At 45.4% G+C, this 13,838-nt stretch overlaps 2 pseudogenes; both read left to right on the forward strand.

Annotated features, from left to right (window-relative positions):
• Positions 1-1,443: 1,443 nt before the first annotated feature.
• On the forward strand, positions 1,444-1,563 carry LOC136662991 (5S ribosomal RNA; annotated as a pseudogene).
• Positions 1,564-13,024: 11,461 nt separating this feature from the next.
• Positions 13,025-13,135, forward strand: LOC136662785 (5S ribosomal RNA; annotated as a pseudogene).
• The last annotated feature ends 703 nt before the right edge of the window (positions 13,136-13,838 follow it).

The following is a 13,838-nucleotide window of genomic DNA, read 5'->3' on the forward strand; positions in this document are numbered from 1 at the left end:
ATATTAGCCCAGCAGTGGCTAAAGAGGTACTGATCTGTCAAAGGCTTACTTATGGCAACCTACTGCCTTAGAACAAAGAGTGAAATATATTAAGACATATTATCCAGGAATTTATGCAGTATTGGAAGAATCATCATGGAGAAAAAAATAATTTAGTTGGATAAACATTATTTAAATGAGATGGGGCTTGCGATTCTTTTAAAGAACACATCCATTCATTATGCAATTATTATATAAGTCTTTGAGTCTAATTGTCTTTAAATTGATTTATTATAGAAGCGTTCTTGTACTTTTGCCAATTAATTGCCTTTCAATTGATGTATTATCTGGATTATTATTAAATATTTTTTAAAACAGAGATAAATAGTGCAAGTTGAGATGTGTGGGGGAAGAAGAAAATGAGAGGAACAGCAGAACATAAAGATGAATATTGGTATATTAAGTGAGCAAGGGCCTGCATGTACATATGGGGGGGGGCATGACTTCAATTTTTGCAAATGAGACTAAAGTAAGACTGAAGGCACTGCTCGTTTCCTCGCAGCTGCTGTGTGGCGCCGTGGCTAATGAAGCATCAGCACTGTTTGACAGTCCTCATCTGCTGCCACTTGCCCGCTGCTGCCAAAATCCCAGCAGCCCTTGCTCCATCAGGCCCAGATGCTGTGCTCAGCCACTCTCCTGGCCGGTCAGGTGCGTACCACTCTGCTTCCAACCACTTCCTGGTTGCCATAGCAACTCCTCTCCAGAGTACCCTTCTGAAGATGCAGCAGAAGAGGCAGACATACATGTAAATGAGCATCCTTCTCAGAAGCACCTGGAGAATTTCCAGGGCATGGTCAGAGGACATGCGATGATGCGGCTACCTTGCTGAAGCTAAGCTGCCACGGGTGCTCATCACCGCCTGAATAAGCAGGGCCCACCTTGAGGCTCACCATGGTAAAAAAAAATGGATATAAAAGTAATAAATGCAATTGATAATAAAATATAACAATTGCTTCTGAGAGTAGAAGTAGATCAAATTGCTACTAACTACAAGAGGGAAGATTCTGGTTGGCATCTGTAAGAAATTCTTGACAGTCAAGATGGTTCAGCAGTAGAACAGATTACTGAGGGAGGCAGTGGATTATCCCCCCACTGGAGATCTTCAAGCAGAGGCTCACCAGGTACCCGCTGGAGATGCTCTGGGAGGATTTCCTGCTACAGACTGGGGCTTGGACTAGATGACCTTGTGAGTCACCTTCCAACTCAATGATTCTATGGAAAATTGAGTTTGTAGAAAGACACGTAATGAGCCCTGGCTCTCAAACTGTAATCGCTAATATGAGGCCGTGAAAGTTTTACAATTACAGAGTTCTCCACAAAGTCTACTGTCATTCAGTGCTGGTACCTGGTTGGGAGGGGTCCTGGGCAGACTCCCCAATGATTTATTTGGTGCTTCAGCAGTGGTTTGACAGCAACTGTTATCCTGCAGATGCCCGATCTCGTCTGATCTCGGAAGCTAAGCAGGGTCAGGCCTGGTTAGTACTTGGATGGGAGACCGCCTGGGAATACCGGGTGCTGTAGGCTTATACCATAGTCTTTCGAGACTGAAGGTTGCCAACCAACAACAGCAGTTGTTTGCTACTGAAAATCTTGGCTGCAACTGCAACCGAAGGGGTGATCAAGGGGGAATGGGATGATCACCCCTTTCTAGAAACCAATGAAAACTGCCAATGGAGGGAGACAGTAAAACTTCAGTAAGTGCCACATAGTTACTAACTGGCTTGCTGTGTTTGTTCCATCTACTTCTCTGTAGTTTCAACCCATTGGTGCTAATCCTTCCTTTAGGAGCCACAGAGTGCAAGTTCTCCCTTTCTTCTGCATGACAGCCTTTCAGGTATTTAAAGATGGCTGTCGTATCCCCTCTTAAGTCTTCCAGCCTAAACAAACCAAGTTCTTTTAATGACTCTTTTAAAAAAACTAGGCTTCCAGGCCTATCACTGTTTTTCTGCCCTCCCCTGAACACACTGTCACAGTAAGGTTTTTAAAAGGGTCAGGCTGGTTAATGATGTAGGAAGCAGCATCCTCAGAATTCATGAAGATCTAATTGTTTCAGAATTCAGTCTGGGTTGCTTTGTGTGCTGAGCATTGAAGGCTGCAGCAAAAAAAAAAAAAAAACACAAGCAGGTAGAATGTGCTCCTGAATCAATGAAAGATCAAATAGTACATCTTTGTACATCTCACTCCCAGCTACAACACTCCTGGCTCATTACTGCCGTTTTAAATAACAGGCACTCAAACCACAAACACCGGTACAAGCGGGAGATATTGCCTCGTTATTATTAGTAATAAATTCCCCCAGCACTGAAGTTAATATTTAAGTCAAGCAACAGATACAAAACTCAGGATGAAAACAATACCAGTGGAAAGAATGTTCGATGGCTGAAGTACAGGGTATGTGGGAGTTGAGACTTTCCCAGGTCTACTTCATTGTCATTCCACTGATGAGCACAACTCTGAAAGACATGGGGATTTGCCTTGTGGTGAATCATACCATTGCCCCTTCTAGCTTAATTCCTCCAGTAATTCCTAAACTGTGAGCCACAAAAGTGATGCAAGTGTGCGGAAGGAAATAAATAATGAAAAGTACCTGGCAGCGAAAGGTGCCCACCTACAGAGGTGGTTGCTTGCTGTGTCTCTGTGGGATTCTGACCCACATTCCTTCCACTCAGTCTGTATTTCAAAGTGCACTGAACACACCTAGAACAATTCAATCACACCTGGGGCAGCGGAATTGCTAGGCTTACAAAAAAAAGGCTGCCGGTTGCATCTCAGCGTGAGTTGAAACCCTGTGATGTGCTTCCATCCAAGGAGGAGGAAGCGCATAGGGCAGAACACACAGGCACAGGCTCTGTTGCGCATAAGAACAAAGAGAGCCTCTGGTTTTAATACGGAACAAAGAAGTGTGTTGCTTCTAATTTTATAAATAGCAATAATTTATCATGAGCTGTCAGGAGGTTCTGCCGGGCCTCTGAGATCATCTGGATGAGCTCTGCTCTGCACACTTGTTGAGACCGAGATTTGACAGGTGTGCGCATAAAAAAGGGCCTTTTTTATGTTGGCCCCCAGGTTCTAGAATTCTCTGCAAGAGTTTGTGGAGAGGGACTTTGTGATGTCCCTGGCTATCCTGAAGAAAGCTTTGAAACGCCATGATGTGTATGTGCAACCTCCTGATTTTAGAAATGGGCTATGAAAGAATGCCAGATGCAAGGGAGGGCACCAGGATGCAGGTCTCTTGTTATCTGGTGTGCTCCCTGGGGCATTTGGTGGGCCGCTGTGAGATACAGGAAGCTGGACTAGATGGGCCTATGGCCTGATCCAGTGGGGCTGTTCTTATGTTCTTATGTACTTTTATGCTTTTAAACAGACAACCGACCGAAGTGAGGCCTCTATAGAAACTGAATACTGTTCTTTACTGCTTTTTTATCTGCTGTTTTGGATGTGGACACTGCGATTTTTTATAAAGAGCAGCATCCAGACTTGTTTGCTTTGGAGGAAGGAACCCTGGCTCCAGAGCAGTGTTTCTCAAACTGTGGATCTGGACCCACTATGTGGGTTGTGAGCCAATTTCAAGGTGGGCTGCCTAGCACCTAGCTCAGCCACTATTGAAAACACAGAGCTGAAAATACAGGATTCAGAGCTGCTGGGCGGGATGGGCTCCAGGTGGGAGAGAGGTTTGATGCTTTGCCCTGAATAAGTAAGAAGATGGGATGCTGGAAAGGGGGAGGGCTGTGTGGTTGGAGAAGGATCCAAATCTGCGTTCTGCTTTGACTTCCAAACTGGAATGCTTGAATTATGAGCTAAGCAAAATAATAGCACAAGTGCACCGTGTAATGGGAATTTGGCTGATTGCATCCTAAATTGATGATGTCGCTTCTGGCCATGGCATCACTTCCAGGTTAATGACATCACTTCTGGTGGGTCCTGACAGATTATCTAAAAAGTGGGTCCTGACACTAAAAAGGTTGAGAGCCAATGCTCCAGAGGAAAAGAAACTTAGGACGCTCTCCTATTAGCATTCCTGGAGCTACTGCAAAAGGCAGCTGATAAATTGAATAATAAATGAAATGAAATAATATATATGCAAAGGGCAACAGATGTTAACCACTCGTTCTAATTTCAGGATGCTTTAAAAAGGCTAACACCAGCACCTTCCATCGACATATGAACCTGATTTCTGCTGGGCCAGAGCCTTGAATCATCTAGCTCAGATACTGTCAACCCTGATGGGCAGCAATGCTCCAAAGCTGAAGGTAGGGGTCTTTCCTTTGCTTTACCTGGTAATGTCAGGGACGGGAACTGGGACTTTCTGCATGCAAAGCTGGTGCTCTCCCCACTGAGCCACAGCCCCTCCCCAGTGATGATACATCACTTCTATCAACAAGCAGATCATAGGGGGCGGAGGCATTCATCCTTGCATTGGGATTTCAGGTGAAATGCAACCCCTCCATAAACCTCTGTCTTTACAAGGCAGATTCATGCCATTATTCTCATTTTCAACCTAAAGGAAATGAAACAGAAAATGCAAGTAATTTACCTGAGGTCAGACGCACCAGATAAGTGACTGCGTTTGCAATAGAAAATGAGGTCCCTGCAAAACCCAGATCATATCATCATCCCAGCACTCCACTTCTAGCTATGGCTCCTGTAACAGAATATATTATCTTGTCTGTTCGGTAACCAAGAATCACCAGAATGGAACCTAAATGTTGATATTGCCGAGATGAGACCACTGTCTTTCACCACAGATCCACGCAGCCTCCTCTCCTGAAACTTAAACCCTATCTACCTTTTCCCTTTCTTCCTGGCTCTCTCTCAACAATCCATACGCCTATCAAGCTTAACACAATAGCATCTAAATCAGGGGTGCCCAAACCCCGGCCCTGGGGCCACTTGCAGCCCTCAAGGCCTCTCAATGCGGCCCTCAGGGAGCCCCCATCTCCAATGAGCCTCTGGCCCTCTGGAGATTTGTTGGAGCCCACATTGGCCTGACGCAACTACTCTCAGCGTGAGGGCGACGGATCGACCTCTCGCGTGAGCTGTGGAATGAGGGCTCCCTCCACTGCTTTTGTTTCATGTCTGTGATGCAGTAGCAGCAGCAAAGGAAAGACCAGCCTTGCTTTGTGCAAGGCCTTTTATAGGCCTTGAGCTATTGCAAGTCCTTCATTCATTCATATAAGTTCATCTTTAATATATTCATTTATGTAAACTTATGTAAATTTATTCAAATTTAAATGTAAATTAATTCTTTTTTCCACCGCCCCCCCAACACAGTGTCAGAGAGACGATGTGGCCCTCCTGCCAAAAACTTTGGACACCCCTGATCTAAATAAAACCAGGGCTACACCAGGCAGAATCACAAATCTGAGACCCTCCCTTTGGCATTTCCAAACTACGGCACTTTAGTATGCAGTGCACAACCATGTTCATTAGGGAAACCAGCACGAAAGGTCATTTCCAGGTGTATGAAAGACCAGTAATGAAGCTCCCTAAGCTTGCAATCCACGAGAGTCCCTGGGACTACGTTAAACATGGGACAATCCAAATGGCACAGACAGACTGGAATATTCAAGGTAGGAAAAACGAAACAGAAAGAACGAGACAAGGTCAATGGGTAGACATTTGGCATTGAAAGTCAAAATGCATCTAGCTAAGGAAAGTCATTATTTTCGATTGTGAAAGCGGAAGTGGGTTTCAATCACAACTTTTGAGACATTTAGAGGCTTGGGGAGCCCTGCAGAGGGCGCCGTGGAACTCCCTGCACCCCTCAGAGGCTGGCATTGGTTTTAGCCACGTGTAAAAATAAACACTTGTCCCTTGCAGTGGCACAATCCTGGGGGTTGTGTAGTTGCCTTTGCCGCTTCCCCTCAACAACACTGCTCTAGGAAGATGGGCTGTGGAATTATTAAGTTTATCAACCAGGACTGTGGAGTCAAGTCAGGAGAAATTTTGGGTGGGGTCAGAGTTGGAGACTTTGTGTACCATCCCCACAGCCCTGTTACAATTGGGTAAAATTGGCATCTTTGGTGAACAGAAAAAAGCATTTTCCAGCAGTCTTTGCCGCTGCGATGTGGAATTTTCCTCCTAGGAATACAAGGGCCAAACTTTCTGGGCAATAGACAAGACTGCAAGATTTTCACTAGGAAAAGGGGGCAAGTAAATTTTCAGACAAAGCATATAGTGAATGGTTATGGGGGCAGTTTGGGTTCAAGTGAAAAGGGCATCCTTGGGTCAGAACTCGGAGCACAGTTTTGATGATTATCCAAAATCATTCAGTAGATTCACTGCATGCAACCTTATGCTCACCCTTTTTCTAGTCAGTAGAGCAGCTATTGATAATCCCTGCCAAGGTTGGTAGATAACACTAGCCAAATATGTATTTGTCCATATGTGCAATAAAGATGCAACCACACACACACACACACACACACACACACACACACACACACACACACTCCTTAAGGGGTTAATTTCTATAGACTCTGAAGACAAAGCTGCACCCTGCTAGATAACTGGTGGTTAAGAGACAAAGGCTGCAATCCTATTCACACTTACCTGGGAGTAAGCCCTATTGACTATAATGGGACTTACTTCTAAGTAGATATGCATAGCATTGAGCTCTAAGTAGCAAATCAGGACTTCCAGTTCTTGCCTCTGTCATACCTCTATCATCACATGTGCTACAGGAGAACACTGTATAGGCTTGCTGTCAAGACAGCACCAAGATAACATGTGATGTGCTTTGCACATTTGGAAAGAGTGTATACAAATGTATACAAATGTTAAGTCACTATTATGGATGACAACTCTGGATACGCTCAACTATCAGGAAAACAACAGTTGAATAAGGCACCTTCCACATGAACAACAACAAAAGAGGACCTACCCCTGTTACATAACAACCACTGGGATTTATGGAACTCATCTCTGCCAAAGAGGCTCTAAACCAGCAATTTTCAGCCAGTGTGCCGCGGCACATGGATGTGCCACAAATGACCTGCAGGTGTTTGGGAGAGGTTCATTTATTAGTAGGGCCACTGGGCAAGGCAGTGTGGTGTGCTTTCCCAACTGTCAAAAAACTGATGGTGTGCCTTGACAATTTTAGGGCTTTGTCAGTGTGCCATGGGATGAAAAAGATTGAAAATAACTCAATAATAAAGTTCCTCCGGCCTTTCCAGAGTCTGTTGCAACTTTTTTCAGCCTAGATTCATGTGCCGGGGCATCCAGTGGTCCTACTGCTTCTACATAAATGCTAGCACCGGCTGCACTGGGGACTGAGTCCTGCCCAACACAAGGCCAGCAGTTAAGGTCGTTTTCCCCAGCGGTACCTGTTCTCCTGTGGTACTCCTGTGGTACTCCACAGCGGTACTCCTGTGGGCTCAGGCTTTCCCCTCCTCGCTAACACTGAATCCCAGTTCAGGAGCATGCTATGTCTACGGAGTTTTCAGCTCACAAGACAGCTAATTAAAAACCAGCAAACTCTGAACTAACTTCGGTGCCAGATTTGCCGGTTGCGAGCAACTTGGCCCGATAACGAGACGACACCCGCTCGCTGGCCGTGTGCAGGCAAAACAGGTGCAGGTGGCGAGACGCTTGTTTCCGCAGCTTTGTTCATTACCGTGTCACTTCATGAGGCATTTTATGAGATGCCCGGCATTTATAACATTATGGCAGCCCTGCGATGATGGTGTTTGCAACTACTGATAAAACCTTGTTGGTGTTTTCTGTTAAAGCCTTGCCTTTCATGGTTTTCATTATAATTCAGCTGTTTCAAGACACAGGCAAACAAGCTGTGGCTGCCCAGATGGGAGAAGGTTCCCCCCCCTTCTCCCCCCTGTTGTTGCTCTTGTTTTAATTTGAACTGATTACAAATTGGCAATTTTTGCCTCTCTGGGCGTCAGCAGCACAATACAAAGGTTTCCATAAGGAATACAGGACTCAACATGCTGTGCTAGAGCAATTCTTCATTTAGCTTCATGCGCTGCTTCTGAAAGCATCCACTATCTCAGGAGTCTCATGCAAAACCTGCAAGAGAACATTTCCATCTGCAGTTCACTTTTGCTTACTTTAAGCAACAGGTTTCATTTAAAAAAAAATTCATCTGCAATTCAAATTTCTGTCACTCCTTGAATATTTAATTGCTCAATGACTTTGTAGCCTGCATGCCCCTACATGAAATTTCTATGTGAAATGCTGGAAGGTATTACATGAAGGGATTCTAGCCTGTGATTCTGGCATGCTAGTTTTCTGCTCCTCCTCCTCTTCCTGGTCATGAGGCCAATGAATACTCTTGCTGAAAATTTCCAACCTGCATGCTGAGTCTCCACCCCAGGTTCCCACCACAGAATAAAGTCCACCACTTGAACCAACTTTGATTGAGTATACAGCCTTGTTCCAAAGATCTCAAAGAAGGTATAACAAAAGCATGCTTATGTTTATTTGAAAGGCCATTTCAGGAGGACCGAAGATCCCCCTTCCTCCTATTTTGTTAACATAAGCCCTGCTGGATCAGGCCAAAGGGCTATCTAGTCCAGCTTCCAATCTCTCACAGTGGCCCACCAAATGCTCCAGGGAGCACACAAGACAGCATGACACAACCTGCGTCTTGGTGCCCTTCCCTGCATCTGGCATTCTGAGATTGCCTGCTTCTAAAACCAGAAGCTTGCACATACCTATCATGAAGATGTAACCCGCGACGGCCTTTTCCTCTAGATATTTGTCCAGTCCCCTCTTAAAAGCGTCTTGACAAGATGCCATCACCACTTCCCGTGGCAAGGAGTTCCACTGACTAATTACACACTGGGTGAAGAAATATTTTCTTTTGTCTGTTATGTTAGGAGGTTGTCCATGACTTTGTGTACCTTGGCTCAACGATCTCCGACACTCTTTCTCTCGATACAGAGCTAAACAAACGCTTCGGTAAAGCAGCTACCATGTTTTCCAGACTCACAAAGAGAGTCTGGTCCAACAAGAAGCTGACAGAACATACCAAGATCCAGGTCTACAGAGCTTGCGTCCTGAGTACACTTCTGTACTGCAGCGAGTCATGGACTCTCCGCTCACAACAGGAGAGGAAACTGAACGCTTTCCACATGCGCTGCCTCCGATGCATTCTCAGCATCACCTGGCAGGACAAAGTTCCAAACAACATAGTCCTGGAACGTGCTGGAATCCCTAGCATGTATGCACTGCTGAAACAGAGATGCCTGCGTTGGCTCGGTCATGTCGTGAGAATGGATGATGGCCGGATCCCAAAGGATCTCCTCTATGGAGAACTCGTGCAAGGAAAGCGCCCTACAGGTAGACCACAGCTGCGATACAAGGACATCTGCAAGAGGGATCTGAAGGCCTTAGGAGTGGACCTCAACAAGTGGGAAACCCTGGCCTCTGAGCGGTCCGCTTGGAGGCAGGCTGTGCAGCATGGCCTTTCCCAGTTTGAAGAGACACTTGGCCAACAGTCTGAGGCTAAGAGGCAAAGAAGGAAGGCCCATAGCCAGGGAGACAGACCAGGGACAGACTGCACTTGCTCCCGGTGTGGAAGGGATTGTCACTCCCGAATCGGCCTTTTCAGCCACACTAGACGCTGTGCCAGAACCACCTTTCAGAGCGCGACACCAGAGTCTTTCGAGACTGAAGGTTGCCAATACAATATGTTAGGAGGAACATAACTCCTGTAATGTTCCATGGAAATTTTACATGCACAGGCAGCATGCGCAGAGTTTGGCAAAAAGAGTTCTCTGATCAACCAAGCATGCACAGAGCACTCATCAGACACTCAGCTGTCTTAATTTTTTTTATTCCAAAACCACTTTGCAATCATCCAACTGATGTGTAATTATCTCCAAAATACTTTGCTGCCCATTACTCGCATCTTGCCGCTGTTATTCTCTCCTGCCCCGCCTCTGTTTATTTGGCCTTATACTTTCCCCAATTGTTACAGCCTTCTAATTATTTATTTGCAATCATCCCCCATTAAAAAATGAAGAATGCGACAGAACAAACAAGCAAGCAAAAGCAAACACTGTCTCCTCTCAATATTTCCTTGACAAGTCCCAATTTTTAGCTGATCAAATAATCCCTACCACATCAGAACACTAATATAATTCCCTTCCAAATACGCATTTATTAAAATGTAAAACAGTCCAATCATATCGGGAGCAAAATAAAATTATATATATTTTGCATTAACTCTCTTTTTTTTAAAACTGTTACCCAAAGCCTGCCTGTATCTCTTATTTATTTCAAATTACTTTTCTAGAATTTTAATACAAATCTGTCCTGGTTATTTATTTATTTTCCTAACCTGCAAGGGAGCAAACCTGGAGGGTTTTAATTTTAAAGCAATGCATTTAGGACTTTAATTTTGTTTGCTTTAGAATTTGTTTTGGCTCCTGATCTATGGCAAGGTTCCTTTAGTTGAATAATTTTCAAGAAGTAAATGTAGCTTCTCTTTCTACTAAAAAGGGTTTTCTTTTCTTTTTATTGGGGGGGGGGGAGGTATTAGCTCTCAGGTGGCCAACTGTCATGCTTAGAAACCCACTCAAAGTATTGCAGTAGTCAACTATGGGGGGGGGGGGATAATAAGAATGCAGAGTCTGTAGGTGAAGCAGCTCATCTGCATATACCTCCCAGCAAGCTTTGCGGCAGAAGGGGGTGAAAAATTCACTGCAAGGACCTTAGACTACCTCTGAATGCCAGATGCAAGGGAGGGCACAGGATGCAGGTCTCTTGCCTTGTGTGCTCCCTGAGGCATCTGGTGAGCCACTGTGAGAGACAGGAAGCTGGACTAGATGGACCTTTGGCCTCATCCAGAGGAGCTGCTTATGTTCTTATGTTTAAGGCTTGCATCTGCGGGATGGCAAAAAAATACCAGTCCCCAAAGTCCACCTGCAACTTCTTTCTGCCCTACCTCTGGGCAAATAAACTTAGATCCAGGACGATATTGCCAACCACCAGGAGTCACAAACCTCCCCATATAAACATAGCTCTTAATTTGCACCTTCTTTAGATTTTAACTGGAGGCTACTTTAACAGTCCATCTTAACTGAAAAGGAAATGCTAGAAAGGAAGTCACAGTCATCTTTGGCAGTTTCAAATCAGGTTCAAATAGACTGGGCCTAGCTAGGTCATTATGAACTTCTTGGATTGATTTAACTTCTGTTATTTTAATTAAAGCAATCTGGTCTGCTGCATCCACCTCTCTGTGCATTCCTGTGTCATAGTATCATAGAGTTGGAAGGTACCCTTAAGGCCATCTAGTCAAACCCCTTGCCTGCAGCAGGAAATTCTCGTAGAGCAGCATTTCTCAATATTTATCCCCCGCCATACCACTTTACGTGGTCCACCTGTTGGAAGTACCACCAGAGGTAACTGGCAATGATGTCATCACTAGTTACTTCCAGACACAACGTGACAAAAACCACTATGAGGCATAGGGCAGATGGAAGGGTTTTTCGATCACACAAAAAGCACGTGTTGGACCTGCTGAATTGAGTCTCCAACTGCTGCTTGTCATGTTGCATTGCTTGTCTTGCTGCCAGGTAGAGGCGCTTGGGGTACCACAAGTACCACCAGACATCATCTGAAGTACTACCAGTGGTACAAGAACCACTGGTTGAGGTAAACTGTCCTACAGCATCTCAAGAAAATGCTTGCCGAGCCTCTGTTTGAAGATCTCCTGCGAGGGACAATCCATCACCTCCCTCGGCACTCTGCCAAACCGACCTTACTGCCCAAACAGAATCTCCTCCCTTGCGGTTTGCACCCATTTGCATCCACAAAATATGCCACACCTTACTGCCAAGGAGACAGCAGCAGCAGGGCAACATATAAATAGGATATGCTAAGCTTTCTGCATAGGAGGAAGTGGGTATAACATTCCCCTGCATAAAAAGAAGGGAGTTTTCCTGACATGGCCCCTTACTGAAATCCCAATACCAATTTCTGTGATGTATATCAGCCTGTCTCCTGCAAGATTTGATTTTCTATTCATTTTTTTCCGTTTCCAGGACTGCACAAGGTCAAACCGCCCGAGGAGATGATACGGGGCAGGCGAATGGTTGAATGATTAATAATAAATACTGGCCCTTTCTGTGCCACAGGAATTTGAGGGGGTGAGGGTGACATTCCTGGGTTGATTGATTTAAGCCAGTATTGCCGTCTGGGAGATTCTTTACTGTAATGACCATTAATACTAATGGCCCTGTGAGCACAAATCAGAAAGGGATGCTTATTGCCTGGTGGGGGTTAAAGAAAACACAAATAAAAAATGTGCCCGGCTTCCTACAAGATGTCAAATGAGTTGGGGAGGACAAAACGCATGGCTGGTTTCATGGGTGTGTGCGTGTGCTGCTTTATGGCACTCATCTAGTATCTAGTGTCACACTTTTATTGCTCTCCAGGCTTAGTCAGGAAGTAGAATGTGTTCTTGTATGGTCAGAGACACCAGCAACAGGAGGAGATTTTTGCAATAACATTGATAAATGGAATAGGCATTAACAGGTTGCAATGAGGAGGCCTATCACTTGGTTTTGAGCAGAGATGTCCCAAGACATCCTGGTACTTGAGGCAGCGTGCCATAGAGAGCCTGGGTAGTGTAGTGGTTTGGGGTTTGGACTTGAACCCGGAAGATCCAGGTTCAAATTCCACTCAGCCATGGAGTGTCCTGGGTGACCTTGGGCCAGTCACTATCCCTTCGCCTCACCTACCTCACAGCATTGTCGTGAGGACAAAAGGAAGGGAGGAACCATATATACCCACGCTGGACTCCTTGGAGGGCCAATGTGATGGGTGGATAAGCAAGCTGTCCCTCTTGCCTGGTGATGTGTGAGACTCAAAAAGGAAACCAGAAACAGAGCAGAAGGAAAAGCATGGAGAAGCAGAGCGATGGGCTAGAGCAGGAGTGGCCAAACTGTGGCATTTGTGCCACTAGTGACACACAGACACTTCTTACGTGGCACATGCAAAGTCACCTCACCTGCTGACACAGAGCAGCTGTTACCCTGCACATGCCTGATCTCATCTGATCTCAGAAGCTAAGCAGGGTCAGGCCTGGTTAGTACTTGGATGGGAGACCGCCTAGGAACACCGGGTGCTGGAGCCTTCTACCATAGTCTTTCGAGACTGAAGGTTGCCAACCAAATTTGCTGACACAGGGAACCCAGGCCTCAAGGGACCAGCAAGGCCCAGGGTGAGGCAAAGATAGCCCCTGCTTCGCAGATCACGTGGACTGGCAAAAGTAGATCCAGTAGTAGGGCCACACTCCGCAATAAGGTGGAGTGGCACTATTCTACTCCCCTCCACACTTCCTATGCCACTCCACCACCCCCCGTCTTTTTGAACCCCAAGGAGTGGGCAAATGAACTATGGAGGCAAATGGGCAGACAGAGGTGGGTGCCCTACTACCAAACTACTGCCTGAGATAACCACTTAGCCAGTCTTATGGAGGGACTGGCCCTGATCTCCAGATTACTCCCAATCCAAGACTGGCAAAGGGTGTTGGGCATGTATACTGTCCTCTACGGCAACCCTCACTGTGGGAGAAAGCTAGCAGTTGAACAAAGAGATCCTGTATTGTTTGAGTATAATAATAATAAACTTTATTTATACCCCGCCTTTCTCCCCAAAGGGACCCAGGGCGGCTTACAACAGGTTAAAAGCAGATTAAAACATAATATTAAAAAACAGACAAAAACATTAACGTATTAACAAATATCATAAAAACAGTAATCAGATAAAAAATCAGGTAAAAGGAGCATAGGGCAGCAGATCATAGGAATCAGGCCTGTAAAAAATACTAAGAG

Source organism: Tiliqua scincoides, chromosome 11 (assembly GCF_035046505.1).
Source record: "Tiliqua scincoides isolate rTilSci1 chromosome 11, rTilSci1.hap2, whole genome shotgun sequence".
NCBI lineage: Eukaryota > Metazoa > Chordata > Lepidosauria > Squamata > Scincidae > Tiliqua > Tiliqua scincoides.